The sequence below is a fragment of the Solanum pennellii genome, chromosome 6, assembly GCF_001406875.1.
Source record: "Solanum pennellii chromosome 6, SPENNV200".
Lineage (NCBI taxonomy): Eukaryota > Viridiplantae > Streptophyta > Magnoliopsida > Solanales > Solanaceae > Solanum > Solanum pennellii.
This window is the reverse complement of record NC_028642.1, coordinates 11,741,531-11,751,153: the sequence shown is the minus strand read 5'-3', so window position 1 is coordinate 11,751,153 and position 9,623 is coordinate 11,741,531. Positions and strand designations below refer to the sequence as shown.

The 9,623-nt window shown below is 43.4% G+C and overlaps 1 pseudogene; it reads left to right on the top strand.

Moving 5' to 3' along the window:
- Positions 1–1,314: 1,314 nt before the first annotated feature.
- LOC114077602 lies at positions 1,315–5,284 on the top strand (annotated as a pseudogene).
- The last annotated feature ends 4,339 nt before the right edge of the window (positions 5,285–9,623 follow it).

Sequence of the window (9,623 nt, the reverse complement as noted above, 5' to 3'; positions counted from 1 at the left end):
TCGAGGTGGTAAGTAAACCATTGACCCACCGATGTCGTCTGGTGTAGAAAATGTGATAAGAGGTGATGATGAGGTAGTGAAGGTTAGTGGTGAGTTAGGAGACAACGGGAAAAGAAGCTGAGGTACCCCAAAAGGTGACCCCCATGACTAGACCACCACCTCCATTCCCACAGAGGTTAGTGAAAAAGACCGAAGATGGTAAATACCGGTGTTTTATCACTATGTTCAAACAGCTTTCCATCACTGTCCCTTTGATAGAAGCTCTTGAACAAATGCCCGGTTATTCCAAGTTCATGAAAGATATGGTCACTTAGAAAAAATCGGTCAGTTTTGAGGATGATGATAGAATGCATCACTGTAGCGCTATTGCTACAAGGTCTCTAGTGCAAAAGAAAGAAGATCCGGGTGCCTTCACTACTCCATGTACAATCGGATTATTACATTTTTCGAAATCATTATGTGATCTTGAGGCAATCATAAATGTCATGCCTCTCTCAATTTACAAGAAGTTTGGTTTGGGTGACCCAAAGCCCAATGCGATGCAGCTAATGATGGCCGATCGAACGATTAAGAGGCCTATTGGGATACTCCACGATGTGTTAGTAAAGGTGGAGTCATTCATATTTCCGGTCGATTTTGTGATTCTGGATCGTGAGGTTGATTTTGAGGTGCTTATTATTCTTGAGACGCCATTCCTTGCTATGGGTAGAGCCTTGGTTCATATAGATAAAGGGCAAATGAAATTTTGGTTGGATAATGAAGAAGTGACTTTCAACATTTGTAGGTCCATGAGGCAGAGTGGTGAGAATCAATCGATATCTGCCATATCTTACAGGGTTGAAAAGTCATCTGAGGTACAAATAGAAGAGTGTCTGGGTGAAGAAGCACTAGCGGCAGTGATCATGAATTTTGATAGTGATTGCATTGAAGAGTATGGTTCATTGGTTGCGGCACTTGCTCGAGGTGATGTTCAGTTTAAACCAAAGAAGTTGGAGTTAGATATGAAGCATCGTGAGTCTCCACCCGCGAAACCATCTATAGAGGAGGCTCCAAAAGTAGAACTTAAGGCTCTACCACCTCATCTGAGGTATGTATTCTTGGGAAAAGGTGACACTTTTCCGGTAATTATTGCATCAGATTTGAATGTGCATCAAGTTGAGAGTTTGGTGGAGGTGTTAAAAAGGTTCAAAAGATCTATTGGGTGGACTATTGCAGATATTATTGGGATCCCTCCCGGGATTTTGTTCACATAAAATCCAACTCATTCCCAATGATAAGCCAAGTATTGCGCACCAGAGACGTTTAAATCCGCCTATGCAAGAGGTGGTGAAGAAGGAAATTATCAAGTGGTTGGATGCTGGAGTGATATATCCAATCGCCGATAGTAGTTCGGTATGCCCTGTTTAGTGTGTACTAAGAAAAGGGGAATGATTGTGGTCCCCAATGAGAAAAATGAGCTTGTCCTGATGATACCGGTGACTGGATGGAGGATGTGTATGGATTACCGCGAATTAAATGCATGGTCCGAGAAGGACCATTTTCCTGTGCCCTTCATGGATCAGATGTTGGATAGACTTATACGAAATGGGTGGTACTATTTTCTTGATGGTTATTCAAATTATAATCAGATTTCTATTGCATCGAAAGATCAAGAGAGAACCACCTTTACTTTTCCTTATGGAACCTTCGCGTTCAAGAGAATGTTGTTTGGGTTATGTAATGCACCGGGCACGTTTCAGAGATATATGATGTTTATATTCTCCGAAATGGTGGAGGACACTATTGAGGTGTTTATGGATGATTTTTCAGTGGTTGGTGACTTCTTTGAGTGGTGTTTGAGTCATTTGGCCGAGGTTCTTAAGAGGTGTGAAGATTGCAACCTTTTGCTAAATTGAGAAAAATGTCACTTCATGGTAAAAGAAGGTATTGTATTGGGTCATCGCATTTCAGAGAAGGGTATAGAGGTTGATCGAGCTAAAGTTGAGGTGATAGAGAGACTTCCTCCACCCATCTTTGTAAAAGGTGTGAGAAGTTTTCTTAGGAATGAAGGCTTTTACCGAAGGTTCATCAAGGATTTTCAAAGATTGCACATCCTTTGTGCAAGTTGCTTGAGAAAGAGTGTAATTTTTATTTTGATGAATCATGTCTTTAGGCATTTGGTGAGTTGAAGGAAAAGTTGGTGTCTGCACCTATCATCATTTCTCCGGATTGGAGCAAGCCATTTGAGGTGATGTGTGATGCAAGTGGGGTTGCTCTTGGTGTTGTATTGGGACAAATAAGGGACAAAATTCTTCACCCCATTTACTATTCTAGTAAACACCTTAATGAATCCCAAAAGAACTACAGCGTGACTGAACAAGAGCTCCTTGCAGTAGTCTTTGCTTTCGAGAAATTTCGCTCTTATTTGCTTGGCACGGGGGTTATAGTGCATACTGATCATTCTGCTTTGAGATATTTGATGTCAAAGAAGGATACACACCGAGGTTGATTCGTTGGGTATTAGTATTGCAATAATTTGATTTTGAGGTGAAAGATAGAAAAGGGACTCAAAATCAAGTTGTTGATCACTTGTCCCGATTAGAAGATGGATCAATGAGGGAGTTAGGTGAAAAGGTTGAAATTGATGATACTTTCCCTGATGAGCACGTACTGGCTGCCTCCCAAGACCTGATTCCATGGTTTGTAGATTTTACAAATTATTTGCTTAGTGATATCGTCCCACCGGACATGTCCTTTCATCAAAGGAAAAAGTTTATGCATGATGTGAAAAAGTTCTTTTGGGATGTGCCATACTTATATAGGAGTTGTGTCGATGGGCTTATTCGGCGTTGTGTTCCGGAAGTTGAGATGTTGAGTATTTTGGAGGCATGCCATTCTTCGCCTGTAGGTGGACGTCATAGTGGTATCCGGACTGCTCACAAGATCCTGCAATGTGGCTACTATTGGCCAACCATCCACCAAGATGCTTATGAGTTCGCCAAGGCATGTGATAGATGCCAAAGAGATGGTGGCATTTCGAGAAAGCAAGAGCTCCCTTTAAATCCCATTCTTGTGACTGAATTTTTTGAAGTGTGGGGAATTGACTTTATGGGCACTTTGTGAGTTCTCATGGGATGAAGTACATTCTTGTGGCAGTCGATTATGTGTCAAAATGGGAAGGAGCTACCGCACTTGGGAATAATGAAGGGAAGAGTGTCACCGCGTTCTTGAAAAAGAACATATTTTCTAGATTTGGCACCCCAAGGGCTATTATCAGTGATGGGGGATCCCACTTTTGCAACAATCCGTTTAAGGGATTATTGGAAAAATATGGGGTTCGCCATAATATGGACACTCCTTACAATCCTCAAACCAGCGGGCAAGTTGAGGTGTCAAACAGGGAGATTAAGCAGGTTTTGGAAAAAACGGTGAATGCTAGTAGAACGGATTGGTCAAGGAGGCTTGACGATGCTCTTTGGGCCTACCGGACAGCATACAAGACTCCCATAGGTATGTCCCCATACCAACTTGTATATGGGAAGGCTTGTCACTTACAAATTGAATTAGAGCATAAGGCGATGTGGGAAATGAAGAAGTTGAAAATGGATTGGAATGAGGCTGCGGAACAGAGATTGTTAAACGGGTTGAATGAGCTTGATGAATTTCGCTTGAAGGCATATGAAAGTTCAGCCCTCTACAAAGAAAAGATGATGAAGTACCATGACCAAAAGATTGAGAAGCGCGATTTTTTGGTTGGGGATTTGGTGCTTTTGTTCAATTCTAGGTTGTGTTTGTTTTCGGGTAAACTCAAGTCCAAATGGATTGGTACCTATTTGATCACCCAACTATTCCCTCATGGTGCGGTTGAGTTGGAGAACAAGGAGGTGTGAGGTTCAAGGTGAACGGGCAGCAAATCAAAGTCTATCTAGGGCATGCTGAAATGGCGAATAAAGTAATCGAGGCGTACCATCTTGATGAAGTCTAAGTAATCAAGAGTCCTCCGTCGTGCCGTGACGTTAAATCAAGTGCTTATTGGGAGACAACCCAATATGTATCCTCTAGCCAACTATAGGTTTTTCATGATTTTCTAGGCATAGTTGCATTATTTTTTGCTTTTTTTAGTTATCTCACGTCTGAATATTCCTTTATTTTTCTTTATAAGTGTTGTCTAGAGCGTAGAGTACGGTTCGCGTCCAAAAATTCAGAACTTTTGTTTCTGATTTTCTAAAAAAATATTCTAAAGTGTCCGTCGATGGAACCCACTGATGGACCGTCATCCCTTCGACAGTCCGTGTTGCACAATCGTCGACGCTGTCAGAACCTTTATTTCTGATTTGCTAAAAAATATTTTCTAAGTGTCCCTCGACGTACCCCCAAGATGGACTGTCATCCCTTCGACGGATTGTCGATGGATCTGTCAGGCAGTGCTGCACTTCTGCACTGCCATTCCATTCTTTGTTTTACTCTCGTGTTTGATGCTTTTGAATGTGTTACAGGCTTTTAATGGTACTAATAACTTCTTTTTGCAAGTACATATGGCACCCAAGCAAGACCGTGTCTACTCAAGAGGGCATTCTAAGTTTGTCGCCCCGTCAAATAGGATGGTCATAGGATCAGATGATGAGTGTCACCCAAAGTACGTGCCACCAGGCACCCTCACTCCTACCCGTGCTGCCCGCACCACCAGATCCACTCCCACGAAGGTGGCGCCCGGCAGAGTCACTGCCTCCCAGTCAGAAGAGAACGCATATTGACCGGCACACCTTCTGGGTCGGCTACACATTCTGAGGGAGCGTATGGCTACGAGGAGGCTTCCGATTCGGAGGAAGCGTCTGGCTCTGAGGATGCTTCCGAGTCTAAGGAGGCTTATGCTTCTCCTAATGCCAATTCTCCAGGCACTTCGGTCCAGTCTTCCTCGTCTGATGAGGCTGATAGTTCTAATGCTACTCCAGCACCACAGACTGACGTCCCCACTCCGGTTTCTAATCATCCAAACCAGTGGTGTGTCGAGGGCCAATATCAAGTATATGCTGATGCCAAGGTTCCCAACGACAAGGGGGTCATGACCCAAACCCTAACACTCGAGCACCGGTTTCTCACTTGGAGTCTTCAAACTATGCCGACAATCCACGCTATATTCAACAAATATCGGCTGGAGTGGATGGCTCGAAATGTGGGCCGCTATAGCAAAGAAATGGTGCGAGAATTCTACACCTCCTATGTGGCGACTCTCCGGTCTAACTTGGACAAGCGGGCCAATCCAGCCAGATATGAACCTCTGGAGTACGTCCAAGTCCGTGGCTAGCGGGTTGATATTTCTTTGCCGGCCATTCGCACTTTTCTCTATAGCGTGGACATTGATGCCACTAGGACCCCCCTCACCGCCGAGTTTGACTATCGGTGGAAGTTGATCAAGGACTGTCGGTTCCAGCGTGAGCCGGATGTGACATAGACCACCAAGCGGTGTATAGCACAACACCTCTTCGTGGATGGTGATGTTGTTGATTGGGTTTTGGATCCCAAGCGGAGCATCAAGAAGGCTAACCTCACCTTCACAGCCAAATTCTTATGGCTACTGGTCCGACACTGCCTTTCCCCCACTATTGCTGATAACATTGACACTTGGATCGTGCGGTGCTGATCGATGCCATGGTTGCGAGATTCGAGGTGGACATCGCGTGGCTGTTGCAGGCGGTGATGCATGAGAGGTCCTTTAAGACCACTACTACTTACCCCTTCCTGTGTATGGTCTTTGAGTTGTGTAGGTCTGCAAGAGTGCCCGTGTGGCACATTGATGTGATCAAGACCCCGCCCGGCATAGTGGATATTGGCCTCATTCGGGATGAGGCCAATGAGTTGGTTCCCCACAGAGGGCCCCGTCAAGAGGTGAAGTCGCTCGGTGAGAACCTAGCGGCCATGGTAGGGCAAGCCCAAGTTGCTAATCCAGCTACATCCGAGCATACCGACACCATCCGAGTTGAGTCTATCTCGGGTGCTAGCACTGCTCTGAGCTCCTCCCGCTCGAGTCTTTCTGCTACACTGGTCCCGCTTGCTAGGATCCAGAAAATAGAGGCCCAAATGGACACACTTCGGACTCACATCCAGCCTTGGATGCGGAGGTCCATTGCTGAGGCGGAGGAGCGGATAGAGAGGAAGATGGCCCAGCATACTGAGTGGCCGATCATGGAGGTCCACCTGCGCTTGGATGCATTTGAGTTGCGGGTTCTCACCCGGCCATCCCCTACAGTGGATTTGATGACTCTCCAAGCTGTTGTGGAGAGTCTGAGAGCAGACTTGGATACCATACTGGAGGCTCGGGTGCCTAAGTCTGAGGCCCCTTCTGCAGAGGCTGCTGAGGACATGGTGTTGTCTGCCCTGTTCTCCACCACTGTTGTGCCACCATCTCCCCCACGAGATTGTTCCAAGAGGCACCGAGTTAGAGACGAGGATGAGTCTCGCGCACGGAAGAAAGAGCGCAATGAGTTGGAGGACACGAGGAGAGCCTCGGTGATTGATGAGGAGGCCCGCCAGTTGAGGGTTCTATAAGTGGCTGCTGGGGCGTCTAGCTCCAGAGTTGTTGAGGCTTAGAGGAGCACTACTTATTGTGTTGTTATTGCTGAGGACACCACTGATGGTGTCCCTACTACATAGGGAGCAGGTTCTGGGAAACCGGACCCGTCAGTATGTTGATTGTCATCTCTTTGTGCCTCATGTTTGCTTCACCTATCACCCTATTTATATACTTTTATGCATTGGGAACAATTTCATGTCTTTTTGTTGTGGGTGGGGTAAATGGAAAGTGAGTGCTTGGGTGAAGTTTGAGTATCCGAACTCACGATCCTCTCTTGGGGTTTTCTTGCCTGTGTTCTTTTTCCCCAAGAGACTGGTTATTTTATTGTTGAACCGACATGTTGGTATCTTTTGTACATAGTATAAAAATGGAATCTAAAGCATGATGGCTAAATAAAATGATATTCTGATTTAAAGAAAATGCCGCATGACTAGGCATAGTAATTGATGAATGTATGGCTCTAAGCATGACATAGAGATACACCACCGCAACCCTAAATCTAAAAACTCGAACTAGGTGTCTGATAATCTGGTAGAGTAATAAGATGTAAAGTGAGTGTGAGGAAAATCTGAATAGTCCACCATTGGTACAGAGCTTGTACTTGCCTGGTTAGTGATGCTAAAAGTAAGTTGTGATAGACAATTAGGAAAGGATCATAGGCCCTTGTTCAAGATAACAAATCTTTATCCTAGATAACAGAAAACCGAATGAAATTAATCCTTCTTGATCCAAATGATTTGAGCTTAAAATAGACCTTTCTTTTTCACTCTAACTGATCTTTTCTGGGAACAATGTGTTGGCCCTGGTCCCTCTTTGGACATGTGCACCTCAGCTTATGCCAAAAGCATAAGTTGAGGGTTGCTAATGCAGAAAACAACCTTGGTGTGGCCCTGACCCAACCTTGGGTAATGTGTACCTTGAATTAGGCAAAACCATGAGTTGAGGGTGGCTAGTTGAGGAATGCTCCGGAAAGTGGGGTTGAAAGAATAAAGAAAGAGAAAAAACAAAAGAAGAGTGACTCAAGAAAAGTTGAAAGCAAAGTGAAAATTTAAAAAAAAATCACTTACACAAAAGGAGAAAGAAAGGAGAAACGTAAGGAGAAAAAATATTTAAAAAAATTAAGAAATAGGGCAGAATAAAACGATGAAAAGGTAGGACGCTTAGCCGTTATGTCAAGGAGGGCAATAAGTCACTAAAATACATCCAAATTTACCCTACCTAACCCAGAGTCTAAGTTACAAGCTAAGAAAGTCCTATCGTGATCCTAAGAGTCTATTATGGTGAACTTAAAGTAGTGAAAATAAGGGCAAACCTATGGCAACAAGTATAAATGAGGTATGAAGTTGTTCTGAGAGTGAGTGTTGAAAAAAATAATAGTTATACTCAAACTAAAATCATTGTGTGAAAAATGAGAATATTGTTTTGAAGTGAGTACACTAGTTGCAATCCGGAAAATTGGTATCTTGGTGAGAGATCAAAGTGGATAGGTGTCGGTGTATGGTGAGTCTGTGTCATGGTTTGATCCACATGAGCAAGCCTAATAGTGAGAGCATGCATAAACATAATGAAAATAGTCGGGATTGATAGCCAGATGATTGTGAAAGCTAAAATAAGGATAGTCTTGTACAAAGGTTTTGTGGTGAGTCATAGTGCGCCCCTTGAGGATAAACAACAAATTTAAGTTGAGGGTGTTGATGTACCGTGCTTTCACGGTACTTCCAATGCTTTTTCCTTAAGTTTAGTGTGTGTCTAAGGCATTTTTGTAGTAGTTTAAATGTGTTTTTGTCTTTATTTGAAGGAAAACTGTCCAGAATGAAAACGTGGAAGAACTGTGTTGAAATTGTAGAAGAGATGACCTACGGAGACATCGACGGTTCGTCGACCCCTCAACTGTCCGTAGGTGGCAACCGTCGTCAGAAGAAAAATGCCGCTGAAGGAAGATCGGGGAATTCTGACCAAGTGTGGGGCTACGGAAGCTATTAACGGACCGGCATATCCACGACAGACCGTCCTGCACATCCGTCATTGCTAACAGAGAGTAGCCCCAGTACCCGTCTTGAAAAGATTCTAAGTGTGGAGAAACTAAAGCCATCGATGGACTGTTGTGCACTTAACGGACCGTCATCCTTGTCCATCGATGGTAACAGTGAGTTGGAGAAGAAACCAGTTGAAAAAGATTTAATGTGTGGACCGACGGGAGGCCTTGACGGTCCGTCGTGGCCTCGATGGTCCGTCGGTCCGGTCGTCGACTCAGACACATTTTTGGGCAGATTTTCCTTAAATAGATTTCCTTTTTATATTAGGACTTCTTTATTATAAATACTGGTAAAAACCTCATTTTTGAGGTTAGACTCCTAGTTATTTTTCTAATTTGTAATATTGGTTTTTGAATATTGGGTTTCGGAAAATACTTCATTTTTTCAAAATCGTTTATTGCATTATTTTCTCGAATTCAAGTGATTTTCTGGACTTTCTTCAATCTCATCAAAGTAAGTACATGAATTCTTGTCTAATAAATGTGAATTGTGTAATTATGAACATGGGTAACTAAATCCATAACTAGGGTTGTGGGAACCATGGATAAATAACAAGGTAAAAACTAGCTAAAATAACAAATCTAGAATAGTGTCTTGTATGTATTGATAATTCTTTCGTTTAAAGTCTTTTTAACGAGTGCACGTGTTAGAACTCGCCTTGTTGCTACTTGCCGGACCAAGGAGGTAGATAATAAGAAAAGAATTATCAACGTAGATTTAGTATACACTATCTAATAGGCTAGTGTTGATTGGTGCGAAGTAACAACTAAGCCATACATCGATTATGATGCTTAATATGAGGTAAAGGTAAGGTTTAGTAAGGCATACACACGTAACCGGACCAAGGTGCGGAGTGAAATTTCCTAGTTGCCGGACCAAGGAATTAGGGATACATAACTTACCACTTTACATGCAAGATACTAGCAAAGGATTGTTATAGCTAGAATTACCGTGTTATGAACCCGTGGGGAACACTTATGCCCTAGTTACTCTTATCACTTGATAAATCTCAAATATTAATACTTGCTACTTGTTTA